The sequence below is a fragment of the Apus apus genome, chromosome 8, assembly GCF_020740795.1.
Source record: "Apus apus isolate bApuApu2 chromosome 8, bApuApu2.pri.cur, whole genome shotgun sequence".
NCBI lineage: Eukaryota > Metazoa > Chordata > Aves > Apodiformes > Apodidae > Apus > Apus apus.
In genome coordinates, this window is record NC_067289.1 from 19,804,135 (window position 1) to 19,830,842 (window position 26,708).

A 26,708-nucleotide genomic window follows, 5' to 3' on the forward strand; every position below is an offset into this window, starting at 1 on the left:
TAGATTCTGGTAAATTGGGTAAATTCTGATATCTCTGAGGGATTATTTTTTCTTTCTTTCTCATATGGAGACCACATACTTCAGTGGTTGCCCAAAACATGCCTCGTGTTTCCCAGTGTTTTCCCCAAATTTTTTCTTCCATCACTGCACAATAAATGCACTTCACAGCCCTGTGCTGCTACTTGATAAGACAGCTGGACACAAGCTATTTTCTGATTTTCAGATACTGTAGTTTATCTCTAATGCTAGTTTTTACTGGCAGTTGAAGAAGTTTTTAGAAAACTCTTCAACTTCCCCCTTAGTACGGAGATGGTAAGAAGCAGATAAAACTTCTCATTTACTAATAGCCAGCAAAAAAGTTTGGAGGTTTTTTTAGATGTAAACTGGGGAGCTATTTTGGTTTTTGTTGTTGGTTTTTGTTTTTTTTTAAACATGACACATGAGTCACCCCTACCCCAAAAAGAAAGGGAAATTATTAGCAGTCCTTTCTACTGAAATAAGAAAAAAACCAAACCAAAACCAACAGAAGCAAAACAACAACAAATCACCAAAGCATATTAACCAAAGAATATAGATTTTTTACTGAAAAGCTGAAGGTTTGGGGGCAAAAACTCTCAGTTCAAAGCTTAAAATTCTGATTGGGAAATTTCCGTATGGAGAATTTCTCACCAGAGAATGTTGTTGGCCAGGCTATATGTCCTATGTCACCCTGCAGTGCCTGTTCAAATGGGAATACAGATGCTCCTGATTGCAGTGCATCACTGGAGATGAGGTTGGGCTTGGGAGCTCTGCCCATGAGGGAAAAGGGAAACATTTTTGGTTAGAAAAAAAAACAAACAACAAAAAAACAACAAAACTTTATTCCATAGGATGGCAGGCCTGTCTCCAAAGATTTCTATAACAAAACCCCCCATTTTTCCAAAAAATATAGTACTCTCTGGCTACACGCATCACTTCAAAGCAGAGGGACCTTCTGGTCTTTCCCTAAGGATGCCCCAAAGCAGCAATATCTGACCAGCTCCTGCTCCACATCAAGATTCAAAACACAGCCTTTCTTGCTATTCTTTTTCTCAGGTGACATTTAAACCTGTCAGCAGTTACAACTTATGTCGTGTCATCTTTGTAACCAGTGCAGAAACTCTTGCTTCATGACGGCTTCTAAAAACAGCAAAAGAAAGCGGATGGCTAAGAATGGACATAAATACCCTGAAATGCCCATGAGCTGCTTTCCCTGTCACTGGTCTGACAGTGTTTCCAGCACTTCTCCTCTTGGAAAGCAACATAAAGCCAGGCAGCAGTGAGTAATAAAGTGCAATAAGCAGGGATGATAAATACATTTATCAGTGGACTAACAACATGGACAACATGTCAATCCTGTCCCAACACTGTCCAGATTCACATAAGTACTGTTATGGATAAGGAGAGGGTGCTGGGATGTGTCTGCCAAAGAGTCAGAGTTCATCCCTGTAGATCAGCTGGAAGGGGATCACAGAATGTTAGGGGTTGGGAGGGACCCCTGGAGATCACCAACCCCCCTGCTAAAGCAGGTTCACCTAGAGGGGGTTGAACAGGATTGTGTCCAGGTGGGTTTTGAATGTCTTCAGAGGAGGAGATCTACAGCCTCTCTGGGCAGCCTGGTCCAGTGCTCTGTCATCCTCAAATGTAAAGAAGTTTTTCCTCATGTTCAGGAAGAAGTTTTTCCTCATGTTTAAGAGGAACTTGAAGTTTGTGCCTGCTGCCCCTCATCCTGTTGCTGGGCACCACTGGAAAGAGTCTGGCCACCTGCCCTTCATACCTGCCCTTTAGATATTTATAAGCACTGGGGGGAGATTCCCTTTCAGTCTTCTCTTCTCTGGGCTAAACAGACCCAGATCTCTCAGGCTTTCCTCAGAAGAGAGATGCTTCAGTTCCCTAATCATCTTTGCAGCTCTCTGCTGGACTCTCTTCAATAGTTCCTTGTCTGTCTTGTACTGGGTAGCCCAGAACTGGACACAGTAGGATCCCTAAAGGGATCCTCAAAGATCCCTTAAAGGGATTCTTTCAGCCACAGATTTGACCCTGGTGTTTCAGTGCCAGGCTGGCCACATCCCAAGGGGCTTGGGATGGGTACTTGGGTGCCTGTTGGCATCCCCTGTCATGCCGTGTGCTCTTTTGCTTCCCAAGAATGGCCAGAGCTGGTTGGGGGTCTGATCCAGGCCATGGGATGGTCCTGCACAGGAAGGAGGCGAAGGGCAGCAGCAATTTGTAGTGTGCTATGACATCCAGCAACTCTCAGGAGCTTTTATATGGAGATTTCTTCCATGTATAGTCTAGGTGCAGGGTACCTGGGCATGTTTCTGGATAAGCACACGCTATGGACAGCAAGAGCAGACCTGTGTGCTCACAAAGGCAGCGCTCGTTGGTCTATGGTCACGCAGTAATACTGCTTTGAGCTTTTTGAATACACATGTAAACCATTTTAATTGCTTTCATCTGGTATGGCCGCTGGTGAACAGTGACCTATGGTTGTTTATATAAAGTACAAAGGGCGCTAGACGGTTCTATCGAGCTGTTTCCGTTTCCCCGTGATTAATATATTCAAGTCTATAGTAATTTGTTTTTATAAACGTCACAAACAGAAACTTGATGTTTTGGTACCAGGCTGAAATATGGGAACAATGTTATTCTCAACACCAGTGTTTCTGATGTGAGAGCTGAAAGGCATCCAGAAATGCTGTGTTTTCCCTGAATAATCTTTGGTCCCAAGATATAGCATTTTTAAAGCATTACAGAAGCAAAAACAATCCTGGTGCCTTGAAAGCTTTTTACACTGACTCTTGCTTCATGGAAATACTGACTCAGGGCCAAATGGCTGATTATATCAGATGATGTAAGATGGAGTTAGAAAGCTTAGCAGGGAATTAGAATAATGCAGTTTGTGTGTGTCTGTGTGAAGTGAAGGGGGGACATGGAATTAATTAGAAAGCTTTAAATCTTTTGCAGCTTTATGCTAGTCGCTTGCAAAACTATTGCAGACCCTGTTGAAAGTGATGAGGTTTTCCATGTTTGACAGGCTCTGAGCTGCTGAACTGAACTCCTGGGCGAGATCTTTTTAAAGGCTGCAAAACCTCCCTTGCTGAGGTGGGGAGGCAGCAAATGCCACTGTGGCTGTGTAGCCAAGGAAGAAAAAGCTTTTGCTGTTACACTTCTGGAAGAGGAATGAAAGATGTAGCAGTGTTGGGGGTTGGAGCTGAATTTGGGGCTGATGTTGGCTGTCAGACAGAACTAAAGGTAGAGATTTGGGGATCTGATACTGGAGTGTTGGCAGCCCTCCCTGGATGTGGATGCTGGCAAAGGGAGGGGTGTAATGCAAGGGAAACCCCTTCCCTGCTCCTTTGCTGCTGGAAGCCTTTTTGCTGGGGAAGATTTTATGGTTTGCTTTATCTTGTTCTCCCACCAGGGAGAAAAGCCATTTATTGCAAGCATGAACTCTGAGACGAGTAAAAATCAAAGATGACCCAAGTGCCTGGAGGCATAAAAACAGCTACTGAATTGTTCTGCTTGTTTAATGAAATGGAGCAGCCCAAAGACACAGTTCACAGATAGATTTATATATACAACAACACTGGCACTCAGATTTATGGAGCTCCCTGCAAACTGTAAGATGGGGAAGCCTGGCTGTTGTTGGCTCTTTGAGAGAGATTTGGGATGGAAAGTCCTATCATAAAATCTGCCTTTACTGTCATGGTGTAACAAACATGGGGAGCTGGGGACATGTCAGCTTGTAGCTGCTGTTGAAAGTGGAGGTAATTTGCTGCTTAAACCTTAGGTCTGGTTTCAGCGAGGTGCTGCTTGTGGTTATTATCCTGCCCTTGAGTCATGGCTCCCCATAGAGCCAGAGGACTGGCTGTCCCCACTGCACCTGCAGGACAGAGCTGTGAGGCAGATCTGCTTCTGTTCCCTCCTGCTTTCTAAATATACGTATAATATACGTACACAAACCCATGCACCTGCCACAGCAGACTGTGCCACCCCTTCCTTCACAGCTGCCCTGGTTCCCAGCAGAGCAGCTGTGAGTAGGCAGCCAGCTGCCCTCACTGCCCTCACCCTGCCTGCCAGCCTGTGGCTGCTCCTGCTCTGCCCACACAGCAGCCCCTGCTTCCCCTCTGGCCCTCACTCCTCAGCCTCCCAGGCCAGGGTTCCTGCCAGTTGGTCACTGAGGGAGGGCAGATAAGGCTGTTTCATTGCTTCACTTCCCACCTCGAGTGAGTCACCAGGCAGGATGAGATGTGAGTGCTGAACTGTGCCTGTATCTGAAACACTGACTTTAAATGATGGTGAAGGTCATTAGGTCCTTAATTTCCTCTTTAATGGATTTTCTAATGCATTTGATGAATACATAGGTGCTCAAAAGTAAACAGAAATAACATTTGCAATCTTGGACTTGAAAAGGGGCCTTAATGTTGCCATTATTTATGTTTAGAGAAGTCGTGTGGACCTCACAAGAGGTGGAATATGTGCAGACACTGAAATGACGGGGGCTGGAAGCACACAGCCGTGTCAGCCCAGGCCACTGCTGAAGGAACAACTTGAGTGTGCATGCAGTTTTCAGAACATGAATGATCCCGTTGACTCCCAATCACCTGTGGATGTGACCCAGGCTGAATGGGTCTTGTGTTTGCATGGAAAGAGTCCAGAAGGAATTGAGAACATTTCCAAGCAGACATTGCTACATGTCCCTTTGTAGGCGCAGTGCACATGTCCCCAGCCATGAGCTGGGTTACTGGTGAGGGCTGGGGACCCTGGGGACACGAGGGCTGCGGGGTCTTGAGTGCTGTTGTGCAAGCCTGAGGCTGTGCTAAGGGAGGAGGTGGTGTGAACAGGATCCTGCCTGTGTCCTGACCCTCTCTGCAGCCTGGACCCAGCCCCTCGGTGGGGACTGCAGTCACTGCACAGGCTCTGCGATTTGAGCCTCTCGGTTGGCAGGCTCTGCCTCGGTGTGGAGTAATGAGATTACACATTCACATCAATTTCTGTAAAGCTGGCAGCATCCTTGGCAAATATTTTTGTACCTCCGGTTCCTAAATGGCATTACTGTTAACAGCAATGTATCATCGTTACCAGCAAGGCTGTAGAGGATGCACAAGCAAAGTGTGATATTACTTAAACTTCTGCAAGTACTGTGTGATAATTAATCAAGCAGGGGTTCGTTATGTTTTCACCTTACCCAGTGGAGAATAATGCAATGCAATGGAGCCAGGTTTTGGTTAAAATTCTCTGGTGAGCTGATTTTCCCCCCCCTGGTCAGGACAGCTCCCTCCCCATATATATACAAGAGCACCATGGTCCAGAAACCTTGTCCAAGTCTTTCTTCCTGCTGAAACATCAGGTACTGCTGAGCTGGTCCTGGAGGTGAGCTCCAGTCCAGAGAAACCCAGGGTTCTGTCCAAGACTGCAGCCCCAGAGCCCTTGCTGGTCCAGACATCATTTGATTTTTCAGGTCTCATTCTGCAGCTGCTTTGGCTACAGTGCTTGCTCCGGTCCTACCGTTATGTATTAACAGGGGACAGAGCTGGCAGTGGGAAAGGGTAGCAGAAGCAGGCATTTGTCTTGCTGTCCAGTAAGCCACATAACAAATAGTGATGCCAAGTGTAATCCTGCTTCGGTTAAAACTGTTGCTTTGGTTTGTCATCATTCATTGTTCAGAGTACAGCTGCTTAATGACAGGATGTGGGAAATGAAAAGTTTTTTTATGTCCTCGTAGACTTTTTAAAATAAAAATTCCTGAGCAATGGAGGGAGAGAAGGCGCTCACACGGGAATGCCACGGTTTGAATGTCAAGATGTAGCCTGGCTGGAGCAAGACTCTCCTCCACAAGGCTCAGGAGAGGGAGGCTTTGCTCTTAGCTTTAAAAATAACCTGCTGTGTAAAGCTGGGCAGTATCTGTGCCTTGGCTTTGTTTGCTTATGTTACACATCTGGTGCAGCTGTGTCTGACCTGTGCCTTGCAGAACAGGACCTGCACTTGATAGGAAGAAATGAAAAACAAAAGACAAATGCCATGTATCTGCAGGGGCCACTTCTTTGCAAAGTGCCTGTGTCCAATTAAGTTAGCAAATGTTAGATTTTTTAACCTAAGTGTAGGGGAACAAAGGGAATTATCCGTATGGATTATGAGCAAGCGGATGAAATCTGAGGCAGCCAGAGGAGGCTTCATTAACCCAGTAATGGAAGAGACAAGCCCAGCCCTGCTGAAAGCCAGGGTGCATGGGGTGCCTTTTTGATTTTCGGCTCCATTTTAATAATCTTAATTTTTATACAGGCCATGGTGGGGCTCCACCCCTTTGGCATGCTCATTGCTTCTAGTTGATGGTGCAGAACTACTGGCAGGCACGTGATCTTTGCTCTCAGTGGGAACTCTCCTACCTGGGTGCACTGCAAATCATGTAAGCAAATAGGGAAGCTGGTGGGTTTGCTGGGAGATGCATTTCATCCAGACTTTCAACTCATTTCTGGCAGGCACAGCCCCTGAGGAACCACCAAAGGCTGGGATTTGGCCAACAAGTCTGCATAATTGCTAGTCCATCCCCTGCTTCACGCTCTAGAAATATTCTCTCTCCTCTTCTATGTGTATTTATTAAGCCTTACCTGACCTATGTGAAAGCAGTGTAGAATTTGCCTGAAGTTTCTCTCTGCCAACCCAGGGCTTCTCAGCAGTGTAAGCAAAATTAAAGGGGGTGCAGGGGTTGGGATGAAACCCCTCCTGCTTATCAGAGAGGGAGAAAGAGTCAGGGTGCTGCACTCTCTGCCCTCAGCACTGTGAGAGGGACAGAGAGTGCCTTCCCACATTCCTGAGATTCACAGTGTTTTAGTCTCAGATAAACGTCACCTTTTTAGGATTATTTGACATATTCTTACAGTAATCTATTACCAGCAGACCACCACCACACTTTTTTTTTAATTTTTTTTTTTTTAATCCCTTGAATATTTCTATTTACCAAGCCTACTGTTATCTCACTTTTGCTATTTTAAGTTCTATGGCAGAAAAAGGCTGACTCATAGAAAGCTGTGTTGAAGGAAATACTGGCTCAGTGAGGAAATAACTCTCAGTTCATTCTTCCACTCTGTGCATTGGGTTTTTCTCTGTCCCTCTTTTTTTCCTTGGTCTTTTGGTCCCATGTTATGGCACATATCTAGCACTGTGAAAGATTGAGAGCTATTTCTAATGCACTGGTCTACCCAGTCAAATGTCTCTTTCTGTATATACCCTGAAGTGTTTTATGTACCTGCTAGAAATGTTTCACAGGATGCTCACACAGCTCATAGAATTTGGTCTTGTATTGGAAACGTTTTGTGGAAATATGCTGCTTAATCTACTGCAGCCATTCACAGTTAACATTGTTGCTGTGTGCATCGGAGGGGGTGAAGATTATGTTATCAGAAGTCCTCAAGAATAAAACTGAAAGAAATGGTTGTTCAAGGAAATGTAGGTAATTGACTAGAAAAGGGGAAATACTGGAGGCCCCAGCAAAGTCATCCTTCTGGCTGGACTTGTGCTGCAGTCAGCTCCTGACAAATACCTGCAATCACCCTTTCCACGGGTAAGGGATTGCATGAGATAAATCCAAGGTGTGCTTCAGTGTTAGGCACACCAGTGATGTGCAGTGAAAGGCAAGGCTGGAAATCCAGAATGAAATCCTAGCCCAGCAGGGTGGGGAGAAAAAAACCAACTCAACTGCAAAACCTCTATTGACTTCAAGGGCTTTAACCACTGGAGCAAATTGTCTAAAAACACTGCAGGGTGTGCTTTGGCACTACTGTGTACTTCATTCTTTTTATGTTTAATATGCCAGAAAACAATGTTTAATGTCTTGTAGATGTGGATATAGCATATCTATCTATATGAAAGGAACTGATAGCAATAATATAATAATAAGAAAAATCAGGGACTTTTGAGTGTACTTATTGGTATATTTTTTTAAACTTTTTTACATTGTCATTAGCAAAACCTAATCAGATGGTGGTTTTCAACAACTGCTGTCCTCAGGACATAAAATATAGCCCACATATAAATAATATTATAATCTTTAAGGTACTTTTATAAATACTAATACACCCTCCCAATTTTCTTGTGCAATAGAGAATGATGTGTTAACAATAACCATTAGTAACTGTATTAGTCCTCTCTTTTTTAGATGGAAGCTCATGCCCTGATAATCAACTCCTTGCTGAAGGCCACATGAGGAGTCTTTCAGGAGTCTGGGGAGCAAACACTCCTAGCTCTGTCCTCTGCTCAAGTAAAGAACCAGAACAACGTACGGGCAAGAAAAGGGAATCCTCTTCAAGTTGGCTAGATTCCTGGGCTGCCAGAAAATATTAAAATAGTATGTGACAGAGATAAAGGTAAATACCTAACAAATAAACCTTTTGTAGCTTTATTTACCCTGCAGTAATTATACTGAGTAATGTAGATTATATTATGAATCACGATGACACTTAGAATACTGAATTTTTGAAACCACATCCTGGCCCTGTGAGATAATCCATTTTGATCTCATATAAGAGCCAGATACGTCTTGCTTGAAACTTCAGAGGTGTGTGATAGCTGCTGGTACACACCCTTTTTTGTAACATTGTTAAAACAAGTTTGGATTTGCTTAACCATTGTAGCATGTAACGTGAGTTATAACCCTGCCATGAAAGGCTGCTTTGCCATAACCATGGAATTAACAGGGTGCTCTTTGGTATTTCTACTTGAGAAGTAACAAGGTTTTTTTCTATTTTAAGAAATGCAGATATTTACGTACCCATCTGCAAAAAAAAATGAAAATAAATAAATACTTCCCATGCCTCTAACTCAGCTCACTGTCTCTAAACTAATTATTACTACAAAAGCTCTAAGGCAGTCTGGTCTTGCATAGCTGGGTGTCCTTGCAGAGAGGTTGTTTAACAACAGCCTGCCTGCTGTCATGGTATACCCAGTGTCAGTGTTGCCTCTCAAGGAAACAACCCCAGCTCACATTGAAACTACAGCTCTGCACCTGTGAGTACTAAACCTGCTGGGGTCAGTCCATGGTGCTTTCCGGAGTCAGGTCTGTATCAGCATCTTTCTGTGTTGTTCACTCATTTTTCTACTCCACAATGGTACGAAACACCCACAAATCCTCCCTGAGTATCAAGGGATGATATTCAAGGCTTTCAATGTGACAGTAATTGTGCTGGCTGGTGGTCCCAGGACAGCTTTTGCTTTGTCCTCCCTCTTGAGCCAGGAACTGCTTTGGGAGTCCAAGGGGATGGTGGCATCTTTTGAACTCAATGGCAGCTCTCCATGGGCAAGGAGGCCCTGGGACTGCAGCAATTGTTTTCCCTCTTAAAATGCACTCTTGTGGGAGTGACTGTTCTGCTGCAGGAAGACAAGGTGCAGGAGTCCTTGCCTGAAGGGGGTTGAAGCAGCTGGCATCTCTTCTCCTGTTTCTCTCACTTCTCCTTTAAAAATATGTTCCTCTGGCACTGATCTAAAAGCTCTCCTTGGTGTGGCATGTTCACACACATTTGTGTTCCTCTTGCAGCCTTTGGGGTATGCTGAGCCTCTGGATAGGAGATCAGCAGCAATGAGACAATAAACCCAATGGCTTTGTTTGGTAAATATCCCAGTCCTGCAGCAGCAGTTCTTTCTTTGTCATCTGTGGGCTAAGCTGTTTTTAGGGGAGCTGTTGGTAGCTTTTAAAAATAGAAAGATGAAAATGACCCTGTGCAGAATGGCTGTGGGATGAGCAGCCTGCACCCTCCTGAAGCTCACTGTCCTGGGGAGATGCTGACTGGCTCACACCTTTTGACACCTATTTACAGCAGCGCTAAATGCGCTTGAAGCAGCGTAACTTGTGTCCGGAAGTTTCTGAAAGAGCCACTTCATGGCTTTGGAATCACAGTTCAGCAGCTGCCTATGAATGAGGGACTGACTATTCACCTGGTCACACTGCTCCTCTGCTCTCCCTGTTCTGGGAAGCAGAAGCGTCCGAGATTGATCTGGGTAAGTGTATCAATGGGATGATTGTTTTGGGATCGAATCCTCTCTGTCTTATGGAGATCTACAACGTATCTGTGCTATTACACTTTAAAGCAACTGATTTTAAAAAAAAAGTACTCCTACAGGCATGTTGATCACCAGTGTTAGACATTTTTTGCCATGTGTCCACTGATCAATTACTGATAAATTTGTATTCCAGAGTAGCGGCAGAAGATGCTTCCTACTCAGAAACAAGTCCCTTCCCTCCCATGTCCTCTTCTGCAAATAGTTATTGTCAGGAGCTGCAAAAATAATGAAGTCAGTCCTTTTGAACTGGTGACCTTCCATTTCTTTCTTGGTGTATACAATACAGAGACAAATAATTTAGAGGGTTTTTGTTCTTGTTGTTTTCTTTGTTTGTTTTTTTAAATTGATATATTAATTGATATAAATTGATACATTAAGGGAAGAAAATCACTCCTAGACTATGAAAGCCCCTGGCTTTAACTGTTCAGTGCTCCAGATTCAGGGTTTGCAGACATGGGGAAGCTGTGGGGAACTCGTGGAGAGATTGCCAGGGTGAGGGTGTACCTATCTCTACTCTTTCCTAGTTTGTTTTTTTTCTGGCATGGCAGCATTATTAGGACTGAAGGTGCCATTCTGGTTTACATTAATCCACTTTGGGACACAAACTGAAACAAGTATCTCTGTGGGGAACTGGACAGTCCATGCAGGGAGCCTGACTTCAGCACCTGTCCCTCCTCTGCCCCAGCAAACCTGGAGCCAGGGTGCTCCCCCGGTGTGGTGGCAGCCTGCTCGTGCTTCTGTGCAAGTCCCACTTGTTTAAATATCAGGTTTAACTGGGGCTTGCCTGCATATCAAAGGCAATATGGTAATTTTTATGAGGGAAAGGGTTTGCCCTGTGTTGACCAGACTTGTCCTGGCTCTCCCTGTTGCACAACGTGGTGCTGAGTCACTGCCACTTCTCACCCAGTAAGTGCTCGTGTTCTCTTGGTGCTGTGTTTGTATAGGATTGGGTTCCATGATTTGTGCCAAAACTGGGGGAGCCTTTGCATAAACAAGAGCTAAAAATGAATAAAGCCTTCCTGGTTTGCTAGTATTTATTTATGCACTGCCATGCATGGCAGCTTTCATTCTGGCACCTAGACTGTGTGATGGACCAGGCTTGAACTTGCTCTTCTGAAGCCAGTCATACAATTCCTACTGATGTACTGGTACCTCACTGGGTCTTCAGGCTCACCCCAATCTGCAAAAGATTTATGGATAAATATTATGTACATTTAACACAATACCATGGCTTTTATTATTTGCTGGAAAATGTTAATAAAAAACAAGTCTTACAGATGCATTTTAATCCCTGAAGTGATTTTTGAGTAGAATGCATGAATTATTAATTGTTGTTATTGTTATTACTGCAGTGCATACCTATCTCACAGGACATTGTGAGGATTAATTAATTCTTGTAAAGACGTAAAAGGCCATATAGGTGTCAAGGGTTATGACTAAAATGCTTTGAAAATGGAAACCACTCTTTGAGTGCCAAGTATTATTATTTATGGAGCCTGGGCAGTGTGCTTGGTGCTGTGCAAACACTGGTCCAGTTACTGCAAATATTTGCTTATATGTGCTTAGTAGGCTGAGCACTCACTGTTACAAGTAATTTCAACTATTTTAAGGATGTCTTACAAATATGGCTGTGGCAAGACTTTCCAGTAGTTGTGATGGCAGAGCCACGGAACGCGAGTGGCAAAATTATTACTGAAGCATTTTGAAGGCATGCTTTTATTCAAACAGCTGGAAGAACCCAGACCGCAAATAGGTCCAGCTCTACAGCCCAAGTTAGGGTTTGGTCCCATCTTTCTTGCTACTAGGAGAGTTTGGGAAAGAAACGTGGCAACAGTTATTGTTTGGAAGTGCCTCTCCCGGCTCAAGGCAAAGCCAACTCCCTAAGCTCAGCTCGCTCACTGAACAACCCACTGTAAACCATAACCTGCTCAACTGCCCTGTTACCCAACATCCGTTCTTGGAAACCTCTGAAAGCCAGAACTTCCTCTACACTCTGGAAGCAGCCCCAGCAACTGAGCCCAGCTGCATATTTGGGCAACAAAACTGTAGTCTAAAGCTCATCACAGAAAGTAACACTTTTGTGCAGACCTGTGAGGTGTTCACCTTTCTTAAGAGAGAGAAGCTGGAATAAAACGGATGGGGTGAAATTACTAACACATAAATCTGCCAGAATGCACTTTGTAGATTCTCCACAGCGGAATGTGTACTCGGGGGATCATCCAGTCGAGTGCATCATCACGTTAAAAACAAAAGCCTGGCACCCCAGAGTCCCTACTGAACGTTTGGAGAACACTAGACCACGGAAACCCTCAGCCAGACCAGTTCAGCATGTTGTCACTGCTCAGCAGATGGATGGTGTTCGTAGTTCCTGTGGGACAAATATTGCACACTTGTGGGGCTTTCCCCTCCTTCGTTTCTCACAAGCTAAGTCCTATTTCATGGGCTCCTCACAGCTCCTCCCATCGGGCTACTGGTGTCCCACAGCCCCCTATATGAGCTCCCTTATCTCCTTTTCTCTTGCCTTAGGCTACATGTGTACTCCCATAGCCCCTTCCCCCACCGTTAATGCTTATCTTCTTTTACCTGGGAAATAAGTAACTCAGACTACCAAGAGGTTAAACTCCTTTAGAAGTGTGGACAGATCTGAGATTATAATGCAGGAAGGTGTTAATGAATCCCTTGCCACATTTTTTACCCCTTCTAACTTTCACTGCTTTCAGCAAAGTGGTAAAAATTTGGAATTGGACTAGATCGTCTACAAAAATTATTGCCTCTTTACACACCTGAAGCAGACACGCTACACACCATTATTGAAGAGAGAAAGTTGCCCGCTTGGGCCATCAAAATCCTTACAGAAGTGTTGAACATCAACTGGTTTGCAATTTAAAATACACTCCTTGGCTTTATAGAGGGACTTTTGGTTTCCTCATTTAACGCAGGCCTCTTCAAGCACATGAATGTAAGGCCCAGTGCTTTCTCAGAATTGATTTTGCAATAGAAATATTATTATTAATATATTAATATTATATCTGTTTTCTGCAAGGATTTAAATATTATTCTTCATAAAAGGAGGAAAAGGGCACAGCCCTGGAAAAAAAATGAGCACTGTGAGGTGATTGTACACCCAGAGACCCACCCATCTGCTTTTATCAAGGCTTTGTGGAGTCGAGGGGTCCCATCTGCTTGTGAGATGAAGCTCAGGTAGGTGAAATCTGCCTATGGTGTGTCCCAGTCATTAGGCTGAAAGTCAAATCCACCCTTACTTGCACAACTGCCACCTCAGAACTGGCGTAATTCTTCAGCAACATCGAGCTCTGTTCTCAAAAAAATACAACAAAAAACCAAGAGTTGGGTTTGTGGCCCATCTCTCCACTTTCCCAGTTTGCCGGCTGCAGTCAAAGCAAGATTGTGCAGAAAACATGGTGCTGTGTGTGGAGAGAGAGCCCTGGGCTGAGCAGGAATGACACCTGATGTTGCAGTCAGATCTGTGTGTGGTCTGTAGGCACCGGGACTCTGCCTGTGTGCCAGTGTCTGGACACGAGGGTGCTGGACCAACGCCCAAGAGTGTGAAATGCGACTGCAAAAACATTTTAGGATTGAAGGGACTGCCCAGGAATTAACGTGGTTCTGATTAACACATTTTAAAAAACAAACAAACCTGAGATAAAAAAAAAAAAAAGATCAACAGAGTTTCAACTCGAAAAAATGAACGGCAGGGCAGGAGGTGAGGAGCGCAGGGGCTGCTGTTCCCAGGTACCGCCCGAGGAAGCTGCGGGGCCGGGCCCCGCGCGGGGCTGGACCGCGGGCCCGCTGCCGGCCGCGAGGCGCTGCAGAGAAACCAGCACAACCACCACGTTCGACCCTGCCTTTACACAAGCCCCGCTGGCAGCCGAGCGCCATCAACGGCTTTCCTAGAAAAACTTCCCGGGCCCGCCACGCCGTGCCCGCCGGCCCTTCCCCGAGCCGCGGGCACAGGCCTCGGGGCGGCCGCTCGGGCCCCGCACCCGCCCGCAGGCCCGGGCGGCCTCCCCCTCCTGCCCGGGCCTCCCCGCCGCCCCTCACGCAGGCCCGGCAGCCGCTGCGCCCGCCCGGGGAGCGCGGGGGGAGAGGGAGAAGGAGGGAGCCGGGGGGGGGGGGGGGAAGGGATCCCCTCCCTCCCCGGCCGCCGACCCCCGCGCTGCCGGGTTTGTTGTGCCGGGCCGGCCGGCCGCGCTCCTCCTCGCCTGGCCTCGCCTCCCGGCTCCTTCCCTTCCCGGCCTTCCCCCGGCGCGGCGGCGCTCTCCCCGGCGCCCATTTCCGTGCGGCTGGCCACCCGCTCCCCGCGCCGGGCGTCTGCGGGCCGCTGGCTGCTCCCCGCCGCTTGGCTCCTTCCCTTAGTAACCGCTCCTACATTCTGCCTCGATTCCTCCTCAATCTAAATCACACACACAGATATTACTTTCCTCCCCCCCCCCCCCCTCCCCTCCTCCTCCTCCTTCCTCGGGACTTAATCTCTAACCCCCCCGCTCTCCCCACCCTCCCCCTCCCCCAGCCCCTGGCTCGGGATATAATTGAATATCACAGCACTACGCGCTGGGTATTTTTTTTTTCTTCCTCCTCCTGTGTGTGTGGTGGTGTGTTTTGGGTTGTGTTTTGGGTTGGCTTGTTTTTTTTTTTACTTTTTTTTTTTTCCTTTTTTTTTTTTTTCCGCTTCTCCTCCTCTCGGTGTGGACACCTCAGCTCAAAAAAAAAAAAAAAGAAAAAGAAAAAAAGGAAATATATATATATATATTATCGGTACATATACGTGTGTACACACACACACAGACACAGGGAGACACAGAGATGTGTACGTGTATATGTAGGGCTGTATAAAACAACAACAACAACAAAACCCCAACAAAACGGAGAAGACAAACGAGGGGGAACCTCTCCGCGGGAAGGGGGGAGCACCGCCCCGCCGCTCGGAGGTAAGGACCGGGGCGCTCCCCGCGGGCTCCCGCGGCGGGAAGGGGTCGGGGCCGGGGGCTGGAGCGGGGCGGCAGCCGTGCCCGTGGGGGCTGGGGGGGGGGGGGGGGGGGGGGGAGGGGGGGATGGGCGCCCGCCGCGGCCCCCCGTTTCTTAATTACCGCTTGCGGGGGCCGCTGGCGCTCCCCGTGGGTCCGGGCTGCGGGAGGGGGGTGGGGGGTTGAAGGTGTTTTGGGGTATTTATTTATTTATTTTTAAGCGAACGACACCCTTCTTCCCCTCCCCCCCCCCAGCGCCGCTGCCTTCCCCTCCCCCACTCGGCTTCATTTTTTAAAAAGGATTTAATGGGGGGGGGGGGAGGCAGGGAATGGCACACGGGAGCCATGGCGAGCGGCCTATTTTTAGCCCGATTGGTGTGGAGGAGAAGGGCCTTCCCCTCCCCCTCCCCGCATATGTATTGATGGGGGAGGGGAAGGGGGGGGCAGCGGGGTGAGGGGGGGCTGGGGGCGGCCTCCCCGCTCCCCCTCGCTGGACTTCTCCCCCGGCCCGGCCCTTCCCTGGGGGCCTGGAGGGGCTCGGGCCGTGCCCAGCGTGTCCCCCCCTCTCCCCTCCCCCAGGCCGAACCGGCCAAGTTATTGTTGATCAGTTTTTCTGCAAAGTTCAGGGCGAAACATGAAATACCCCGCGGTGGCAGAGGGTAGGCCCGGTTTGGGGAAAAAAAAAACAAAAAGGTTTTTTGCACTTCACGGGGGGCTGTCTATTCCTGGGCCTGTCCCTGCTCTGAAATCTGGTGCAAATTGTGCATTGCAGCTTCCAGAGGGGCTTACACGGTTGATGTAATGTGTGTATTTTCTGGGTAGAGGATCTGGATCTTGCACATGCTGCTTGTTATTACTGCCCTGCCCCCGAAAGGGTTAAGTCTGTCGTGTTGTTCCAGGTGAATTTAATCTTTCATCACCGAATTTCCTTTTAAGGCAGCTTGAGAGATTAAAAGTCTTTCCTCCTGTGTCTTTTGCTTTATCCTCTCTGAACGGCAAACTTTATGTGTGCTTAATGGCAGAGGCTTGTTGCTGCAGATGACACGTGAGTCTGGAGGAAAGTTTGGTTTGTGGGTCGCTGTGTAGGAAAGTGAAGTTTGCTGGTGAAGTTTTTACTGCTCTCCAGTGTGCTCAACTTCCTCGTTTTCCTGTCTGTGTAAATCAAATTTCCTAACTGATTTATGGGGGGAGGGGGATCACAAAACATACTCCTTCTTTATTATTATAGCATGAGAGACACGATCAGGAGAACCAAGTCTTTGTTGTGTAAAAAAAAACAAACCCAAAACAACAAAAGGCATTTCTGGGCTTGTAGGACTCTCCTGTCCTGTTACTGAAATCAATGAGCACATCGAGTGAGTGTATCAACGAGGTTGTTTGGTGTTGGTGGTCTCTGGCTTTGGCTGTTCACCAGGGCAGTGCCCCTTGGGGTGAGAGGGCACCATTTGCAATATTGGTGTTTGGGTTTTGAGTTGTACCTGAGTCTTTGGGTGCGCTGGGCAGTCCTGGGCCCTTGTCTTGCTCTGAGCAGCCTGAGGGCTGGTCTGCAGGAGGCTTGTGCTGGATTTGGAGCCTTCCTTTGGACTTGGGTGTGTTAACTGTATTTCAAAATGCATTTCAAATAAGGACTGATCCCACAAACTCTTTTATGTGTCCTTGAATTTATCCAAGTGGATATGTGTTTGTGGATGGGTGTACAGAGGGTTTTTTTCCCCCTTAGCAATAGAAAAAACGGCCTGTGCTATTACTGTGGTGGTGCTCAGGGTGCAGGTGGTGCCCCATAAACAATGGCAAACTTTCTGTGGTTTCTTGTAGTGATTTTTTTTTTTTCTCTTTGTTTTTGGTCAAGTTCTAATGGAATACAATGTATGGTATTATTTACCTAAGATCACCTGTGCCTGTACTCTGTGACTGTTGTAAGTTTTCTTAGGGGAAGGTGGATTTGTCTCCGTAAGAACAGGGCGCATGTGGTACTGTGCCTTGGGAACATGGTGGCAACACCTCCTGAGCTGTTAATGAGAACACCTGGAAAAAACTTAGTTCTCACTCCACCATGAAAAGGGGAAGGAAATATAATTTATATGTATGAAAGCAGTTTGGGTTTGGCATTTGGGCTTTAATTTTTTTTTTCCAGTTTGATTTTTTTGTTTGTTTAAATGTGCACAGCAATAACGCATGTGTGTAGCATAAAGCCTGCAATAATTACAGGAGATTCTGTTGCTTCAGCTCTTTTCCTCTTCAAACAGGTAGTTATGATTTTTTTTCTCTCAGTGAGTTTTTTGAATACAAATACTTCTTTCAGTTTTACTCTATATATGGTAATTATTGATGTTTGTGTAACACTTTGAAGTTGTAAGGCATGGTTTAAGTGCTAAGTACCCAACAGCAGTACTTCATAGTCATTTTCCCATCATGAAAGAGTTTGATGCTAAAAAGTGCTACAGCCCTAAGCGTAAAGAAGCTCTTGATGGATATGGGGAAATGGTCAAAATTGCTTATAATGTTGCTTTCAGGTAATATTTTTTAGTCAGGAAGAGCAGATCTGAATAATGTAAAGCAAACTGAGTTATTTTACTTAACTTGATTTTGGTTCTGGAATTTAATTTAACATGGACTTCGCATTTGAGTCAGAATGTGTTTGCTGTTACAAATTTTGTAGTGGCAGTAAAGACCCGCGTATTACAAGGATGTAATTTTGCAGAAGTCAGGAAGTTCTGTGAAGAAACACACACAACTTAGTGAACATCAGTGGTTTGGTTCGGTTGAATAAGCTCTGCAGATGTCTGCAAAGTTGCTTGCAGAAGTTGTGTGTTTTGTATTAGTGGTGGGCAATAGGATGTGAATCTTTTATGATACTTTTTTGGCATCCCAGCACTGTTCAGTGTTTTGGGGAAAGCTGAGGCTGTGGCATGCGTGACACCTTGTCTTCACTAATTCAGTTCCTCTGCTCATCTGAAGTCACAAGAGATAGTCACCCCCCACTGTTAGCTTGCTTGGCCTGTCCCTTCCTCCTGGACCCATAGCTGCTCAGGATTGTGGTGCCGGTGTGAATTTTGACACCTTGCTGGAGACGACATTTCTGGCAAGCGGAGTGGAGACAGATACAGACCTGCTGCCAGCTCTGCCCTTCTGAACTGGGACACAGAGGTGGTAAAATGGTCTGGTCTTCTCAGAGAGGAGGGCGAGGGCAGGGTGTACTGCAGGACTGTGCTTGTGTCAATACTGCAGTGTTGTGCTATTGAAATCCATCATGCTGAAGCACAACTCGTTTTTAATCTAATTCTTGTTGTTTATATTGATGATTGGGTTACTGTTATGTGTACTGACTGTCCTTAGAATCTGTGTGTGCGCACACGTGGGTACACACAGAGCACAGGCTGTCGTAACGGCTGTAGACTTAAAAGACCTAAACCTCAGCTCATGCAAGTAGCTGCAGGTTGGGAGAGAACTGAAAGTGTGTGTGTACACTCTAATTGTGCGTGTTCAGCTCCTACAAAAAGTGGCAACTGTGAGAATATACTCATTGCATTCTCTTTTTTAAATACAAATTAAAGTTTTTGTGTTAGGTGAAGAAGTGTCAGAGGTTTTCCACTAGGAACTACAATTGACAGCTCTTTTTGAGATGCACTGCAGTGTTAATGTAATATCTGCAATTTACCAGGTGATGGAGAAACAGTTCCTGTGTTCCTGCTATTGGTTTAGCTACCCCTGTCCCAAATGCATGCAGCTTTCTAAGCACTGCAGTATGAAGCTAGATGGTCTTAATTTCTATAAAGTAGCTTAATGAAAAGAGTGACTTTAATAGAAAAAGGTACATCCAGTGATCCCAAGCGGAGTAGATGGAAACTATTTTATTCATCTCATAATTGGTTTCCTCCGACATAAAGTATGACAATGAAATGAGGAATAATAAATATCTTTTCAGATGAAATTGTAGGGGAATACATTGGCTTTCTCTCAATTTCACAGAATTGAATTAGACAAGTTGAGGTAAAAAGTAGTGAAGATGAGGCAGCGTCGTTGTCACTTTATGAGAGGTGATTGGTTGAGTGAAAAGTACAGAAGTCTGGTCTAGGAATCACTCTGCCAGTTTGTGTGAAAACTGCGAACTTCATGTTAGGGTTCTACCTTGTGGTACCTGATCCAAGATGAGAAGGTCTTTTTCTTCTCATAATGAAAACAAAGCTGAAATTGTTATACAAAACACTCTGGAATCTTAATGGCTGCATTTGAGCTGGAAGTTGGGTTTTCCTTTGGTTCTGAAGGATCCATGGAACTGTAAATCAATTTACCCTCCAAAACATTCATTTTTATACTTTACTACATGATTTTTTGTGACATCTTTTAGACTCTCCTTTTTGTGTCACTAAGAGCCTTAACAAAATTCTTCCTTGATAAGAAATAAGTGATCATTCCAAGGTGGAGGATGTGTAGCCACAGGGGAAAATGCTCACAACTGCTTGGGTGCATAGGGTCTAGCTGGCATGGTTAGCCAAGGAGAGAAACTGCAGGTGTTGCAGCTTGCCCTGCTCACTGGCTCTCTTGGATGGGCCAATTGCTAAAATGACTTTTGAGAATGTTTTCTTACCTGTAGTTATAATAGTGAAAATGCTTGGTGAAGTGGTGCTGCTTTCTGAAAAACCTACTGAAAAAACCTCCAAAGTGATGTGGAGAAGTTTTACAGAATTGTCTTAGCTGATGATGTATGTGAGTCTTTCATAGAGTCCCCTCTTGGTCTTTAAATTTAAGTGTATGTGGTGTAATTCCATCATAGAGATACCAAGGTCTTTCTGAACAAGTTAGCTTGAACACCAGAAGCAACGTACCTAGGTATGCTCTCAGAGAAATAGGTCCTTTTTTCAGCATGAGTAATTCAAGCAGACTGGGTGTCAACTGGTTGCACTCACGCTGGTTCAGTGCCTGTGGTGGTGCTGTGTGTACCCCGCACAGCTCCTGGAGAGCTGCCCAGCCTGGTGTGGTGGGAGTGGACCACAGACCTGGGTCTGTGCTGGGGTTCTACTTGGTGCAAACATTACTTTTCTTCAGAGTATAAACTGGCATCTGTGTCTGTAAAGTTAAGATATTAATGTAGTCATGTTTTCAAAGATGCTGAGTCGCCACAGTTGCATGTGAAGTCGGCAGTCCTTGTGTGTGTTTAGCTCTTCTAAAAATCAAGTCTTGTGTGTGGTTTGTAGGATTTTGCAAAGTCCTGTGAGGGTGCAGTGTCGGTTGCTTTCTGGGAGCAGTATTAGTAAAAGTCTATGTTGTGTACCCTGACTTGGTGTCTGTTGTTGTAACTCTACATCTCCATGTTGCAAAGGAGCAATCTTGTTTATTAGTAATGTTGAGCAGTAAAAAATCAGAATCATCCAGAGAAAAAACAGTTGTGTGTTTTGTTTTTTTCTTTTATGATCTAAGATTCAATTCAGTCTCTCTCCAATGTAAGTATGTATTACAGAGAAACTCTACAACCATGTGCCATGTACAGACATACTGAGTGTTATTTCAGATCGCTGGAGGTGTGTTACTAGAAATTTTAGCTGGTGTGCTATGAGTAGTTGGCCTTCCCTTCCCCCCGTGGGGCAATAGTTTTGCCAACCTGGCAAGGCAGGCAAGCAGCTGTCTCTGCAGCTAATGCTAGTGCTCCTTTTAACCCATTGGTGGGCTTGGGGAATGGGTCAGTCTCTTCCTCAGTCTATGCAGGGCTCTCACCAAACCTCACTGATGTCAGGCCGATGGTAGATTTTTATGAATTAGGACTGTGAAAGTGACTCTGGAAACTTTCCTGTTCTGTACACGGAAGTGCCTGCTGGCAGCGACTATAGAGCATACAGAAAAGATTTCTGTACAGCCCATTTGTGTAGTATTTTTCCAAGGTTGTGAGTTAAGGGTCAGATGTTTACTATTCATGAAAATTTAGTGCTAAATACTGTGCCTAGTGCCAAAACCACAGAAATTGTCAAGGTTTACAACCCTAAATAGATCTTATCCTGAAAGTTGCATCCATTTGACATTAAAAGTTCAGGTTCTTCACACCCTGAGTTGGGAAGTAGCCTGATTGTGAGCATATGCGAGATGAATTTTAGTCCCCTGATGTTTTCCTAGAAGTACCAGGATAAGAAGAGACAGTTTGATTTCCTGGAAAAAGTTGTCCAGACTGGCTGAGGAGAGGAATAGCAAGTTTTATAGCTCTTTTGTGGTGTTTGGACGGACTGATTAATGCTTGAGTATCAGCATGACTTCTGAAAATACATTTTTGCCTTGTAAAAAAAATAGTAATAAAAAAAGTCACTTTTTTTTTTTTCATTTATCATGGATGTTGGTCCTGTTGGAACAAATGCGAGTTTTTGCTGTTAGTTTCAGCAGCTGGGAGAGCGTTAAGTGTGGCTGAAAATTCTACCTTAAAATACCAATAGATCTGTTCACATTCCCCCCGCTTCCAGGCCTGTGTCGCTCCCAGAAGTACTGAGAACTTTTCCTCTTTTAGATTAAGTCTGAATTTGTGGGAAAAAAATAGTTTTGATATTGCATAGACCTGTGGGGGAAATAACCAGAGAACTGGGTCAAAAAAGTAGGACGTGCAAGTTTTAGAAGCTGTATTTATTTGTCCTATATTAGGTTAAAGGAAGTATTGGTGCTTTCAGTTTGGCAATGTGTCCTTCAGTCTGTGGTGTTCTCTAAAGGGAAGACAACTGTTAAACAATGAATCACAGCTAATTTTTGTATGGGTGTCAACATTCTTCTCTAGTGCAGAATTTTTTCCCTGGATATTAACAGAAACATGCATTCCTAAATACAGATGCTTAGTGATAAATTTTAATTAGGAATTGCTTTGTAAAAAGTATGGATTTTTGCCATGATGATAATTGTGAATCTATAACATGTTTACTTTGGGGTTACCTTCCTTCAGATGTAACACTTTTTAATGTACTTTGGTTTAAAAGTTAGCACAAATGTGGTTGGAGGAAAATAAAGAACAGTGTTGCCAAACCATCTATTAATGTTTACATCAAATACAGTGTGCTAAAAACATCTTGTGTGGCGATGGATTAGCTGTTTCTTACAGGTAATGCAACAGATCTGGGGTTTAGGGAAACGGGATCTATACTCGCTGTATAGTGGGAATGTTTTGCTGATGCAGATGTGGTACCTGGTTTTCACTTTTTTTCAAATGCACAATTAAGTGTCAAAATCTGATGTGTCTTGTTCAGACTGTACATTGCTAACACTGTAAGGTGAAAACAGCCAGGAGTATGAAACTTCAATATGTTGAATTGTGATAAAGAAAAATACAATGAAAGAGCCTAGTAAGGAGTTCTGGTGAACTTGGTCTGATAGCAAGAACAGGTATCTAAATGTCGCTGATTAATAGAAACCAGCTTTTTTTTTTTTTTTTTTTTTTGACAGCTTTCACAATTATAGTACATATTTGTCACAATTGTTTGAGTTGTAAGAGAAATGCTTTGTATTTCTGAGACTGTCTTTCAGGGCCAATTCTGAATGGCTGTTGATTACATTAGAAATATCAATGTGTTTGTTTTACTGTTGGCAAAGTCTCTCTTAGTTGGTTCCTCTGCTGTCTGCACACACAAGGTTATTTTGATATGGATTATTTATTTCTAGTTCATCAAGGCCCTTTGTAAAGTTCTTTCTTACAGTACGTATAATGTACACTAGATTTGTGAGAAATTAAGTTCTAAGAGTCTTCCATTAAAAACAAAGGGAAAACCTCCTTGACCATTGTTCAGCCATCCTGTTGGGGTGCTTGGGCACCACAGCCCTCCCAGATATGCTAATTTCTGATAAAATAGGTGGGCATTGCTGATGTCTTAAAAACAAACCATCTGCTCTGTGTGACTCTGTGGGCTGGTGCTGGAAACACCAAACAATATTCCCATCCATGCTCTCTCACTGACCCAGTGCCTGGGCTCACCACAGCTGTCGTCCCATGTGAGGGAGATACTGGTTGCTTGTATGTACCCGTGCACAGAATTGGACTTTTAGAGATCCTATTTGTATTGATAGAAATGCTAAGAAGAATTGAAGAAAGTATATATGAAGGGTAAAGTGATGGAAACTTCCAGACGTAGCCAGGGAAAACACTTTTGATGAGTTGTGACTCGCTTTTTTGGCGCTATGGATGACTTCATACGAGAGACTTGGAGGGTATGTGAAATGCAGTGTCAGACTCAGGCTGAGAGTACGTCCATTATGTGGGCTGAGGTTCTCTGTTGTTTTAAATTGCCAAGACTGCCTGCAGCAAGGCTTGTGTGTGTTGGACGTGGCCGAGGAGCTCCAGAAAGCTGCATTGAAGAGTGTTGGAAGATGTAAAATCTTATTTGTGTGCGTTATGTGCCTCTCACCTTCCCAGCTGTGGTTTGTAACTATGCGCTTGAGAAAAGGAGTTTTTTCAAGGTGAAAATAAAGAAATGGACTGTTTGTAAAAATACGTGTTTAGAGGTCAGATTAGTCAGGCTTCATGTGCGTTAATGTTACTGTAATTGGTGAAAGTTTGGAACTCTAATGTACTTCCATGTGCCCATTGCTGCCTGCTTTTATTTGTTAGTCTGGTACTGTTGGCCTTACTGCTGTTCTGTGTGGTTAAAATAACTCCCCCAAGCCTCCCACTCCCGTCATTAAAACACAAGTCGTGCAAGATTCTGCTGTTTTTTTCTTTCTAAAATGAATACCTTCCAATGGTCAGTATGGTTGTGCTGTCTCCTCTGCTTGGCTCTTCTTTCTCTGTGCTGGAGTGCAAATGTGGCAAATTATTGGGGTGTTTTGTCTCAGTCCTGACAGTTTGCATAATTTTATTATCCATTCCAGGCTATAATTGTTTTTCTAATTTCCCCCCACCTTTTTCTTTCCCCTCCTGGGCTTTCTCTCTTCTTTTTCTCATTGTGGACTTTTTTTGTGTGTGTGTGTGTTTTCCCTTTCTGTTCTTTTTTCAGTTCTTTAAACCAAACCAGTGACTTTTTGTTTCTGATCTCTGGGTTTCCTCTGCTTTCTTCCCCTTTCTCCTAACTTTAGTTGTGTTTACATATAGGACTTGATCCTATGCAGCCTTCTGTCGGAGGGGTTAGATGGGTTTGGATGGTGCAGAACGAAACCTTGGTCTGGGGCAGAGTGAAACCTGTGAGACTGCTGAGGAAGTCTCATTTTTCAGGCAGCAAACTGGGCAGTGGGCAGGGGTGAGTGAGGGCCCTGCTTGCAGGCAGAGGAATAGCTGGGGCAGGCACACAGGGCAGGGAATGAAGAGGACAACTTTTGGCAGTGCCTGTCTTTGATAAAAATAATCTTGGCTTCATCCGTAAAACATTGAGGTGAGCTTTGGGCTTTTTGAAATAAGTCATCTTATGTTCTAAGTTTTTATTGACATTGTGACTTAAAATTAGCAAAAACAAAGTCAGTCATGGTGAAATCAGTGGCAGCCTTATTGTTTTTATTGTGGGTAGTGTTGACAAGTCACATGCCCCATTGTTTTGGGTGAACAAACACGGCTTTGAGACCGTGAGCTGGTACGTGCGCACAGGCCCCTTTGTCCTGCGCTGCACAGATGAGTGTGCGGAATTGCCACTTTGGAGTCGAAAGATTATCTTTAGAGAGTTCATGTCTAGAAACTGTGTTAATATATGAAATAGTCTGTTGCTTGACATTTAAGAACTATTTTTATTTGGTGTCTTGTTGTCCAGAACCTAAGAAAATTAATAAAAAGGATTAATGCATCATAAACTCTCTAGTACCTTGTTGCCCAGTGAAACCTACGGAGAGCAGGCTTGTCTTCTGTCTCTGAGTAGATGTGCTTGGGACCAAGAGAATGCAAGATGTGCTTTTGAGAACGCCAGTAAAAGATCTTGTTTGAAAGTCTTTCAAATATAAGTCCTTTACTACAAAACTCTTGACATCTGAGATTATGATAGTAAACCTCACCTCTGCTGAAGTCACAGTTATGTGGGATCACCTCTAAATTACTCTTGCTGTTAATAAATTCCTATAATCGGGGTAAGTCTGGTGTAACTAAGATGGATGCAGGAGAGACTGGCTGTGGGAGCAAACTTGGCAGGTGGAGGTGGTGGATGTAGGCATCCAGCCATATCTGGGGGAGAAATCCCATTTAAATTGCTGAGAGTTTTGCCTAAGGATGAACAGAAAGATTAGTCTCTCCTGCCTACAGTGATTTTTATTATGTTATTGTTTTTGATATGTCTGATTCAGTATTTTTAATTTGTAGAATTAATTTTTATCTTTTTCTCAGCTCATAGTCTTGCTTTTTTCGCTTTGGAAACTGGTGCTTGCCATGTATTTTATACTCATCCAGGAGCACTCACCAGATTGGTCTTGAATTGTCAGAGTTCTATAGTGTGAGTTACCAGGGTGCTTTAATGTGTAGTCACACCAAAGCTGATAGAATTGTCACAGCTCTCTTGGCTGTGTGTTGGCAATGTCAGCTCTCTGTCTGTCTGCTCTCTGATATTATCAGACTTCCCCAGTTTTGGTGGCTTACAGACAGTCTGTAAAATACTGCTTTAATTTCAGTTTTATGAATGGCAAGCTTTTGGTGTCCTAATGTGGGTACTGCACAGTAATGGAATATATCCTGTGGGTGTTCAAGGTTTTCAGACTTTTTTTTTTTCAGCACAGCTGCAGTTTGTCTACGTGGTTCCTTCATAGGGCCTGCTTGAATAAAAGGGAGTTGTGGAATAACTTTGTGGTTATAAAGTCTCTCTCTAAACTTTCATGGGCTTGTCTGATCTGCAGTGAATCCCCAGAGACACACCTCTGCTCCCCACATCCACAATTTTGCTTTCCTTGGGTTGACCTAATATACCTGTATGTAACAGATAACTGTGTTTACTTTATTTTCAGATTACATCACTGAAGATTTTCTGTCCACGTAATGATTAGGACAGAAAGCTGGTGTCAGGATTATCTGCTATTTCTGCCACTGTGTGACCTTAGCAAATGGATTAACAAATTTACCCATGCACCAGTGATTTAATACTTATCGGGAGTTTTTTCAGACCAGTTCAGTGCCCCGAGATCTGGTTGAAAGCTGTATAGCAGTGTAAAGTGGCTTTTTTTTTTTTTCCCCCGTCTCTGCTTACTTGAAGTTTTTACTTCAGACAGGTAATCTGTTTGTGTTCATAGGTTTCATGTATTTCCTGGTTTTATGTTGGAAAAAATACTGCCCTTCACATTGGAAATATTTGCTGATTATGCCCATACGAGATGGAGAATTATGTTGAAATCAGGGTACTTGGTTCATGAAGTTCAGCATGTTTTTGACCTTTGTAACATGAAAATGCAACTTTATATGAAGTTTTAAAAGTCTGGCACTTGTTCTATACCCTAGCAGTTCCTTGGGGGTGGGGAAAGGGCTGAACTTTTTTGGTAGGAACACTTTATGGGTAGGTGTCAGAGCACAGCTAAGCAAGTGGCTGCTTGTCCCAGCAGCAGAGATGGGAGTGGGGATGGTGAGCCCCCTAAGCTGACCCTGCTCTCATGGTTGGGAGACACAGAAGGAAAAGTACAGATGGACCTCTGTGAATGTTTCTGTCTGGAAACAAAGTTTATATCCTCTGCTACAGTTTATTGCCTTCTGTGCTCTGCCCTTATAGTGGTTTATTGGTCCTAAAACGTCATCTCTGGAAG

The 26,708-nt window shown here is 44.5% G+C and overlaps 1 protein-coding gene across 3 annotated transcripts in view; it reads left to right on the forward strand.

Moving 5' to 3' along the window:
* Nucleotides 1–14,741: 14,741 nt before the first annotated feature.
* TBL1XR1 (TBL1X/Y related 1) overlaps nt 14,742–26,708 on the forward strand; it is a 114,496-nt gene continuing 102,529 nt past the window's right edge. For 2 of the 3 annotated variants that reach the window (XM_051626290.1, XM_051626292.1), the window contains exon 1: nt 14,742–15,020. The gene's annotated coding sequence lies outside the window, so the exon portion shown is untranslated. Of the gene's footprint in view, nt 15,021–16,073; nt 16,102–26,708 lie in introns of those variants that run through there. The other variant, XM_051626294.1, reaches the window with a different exon arrangement.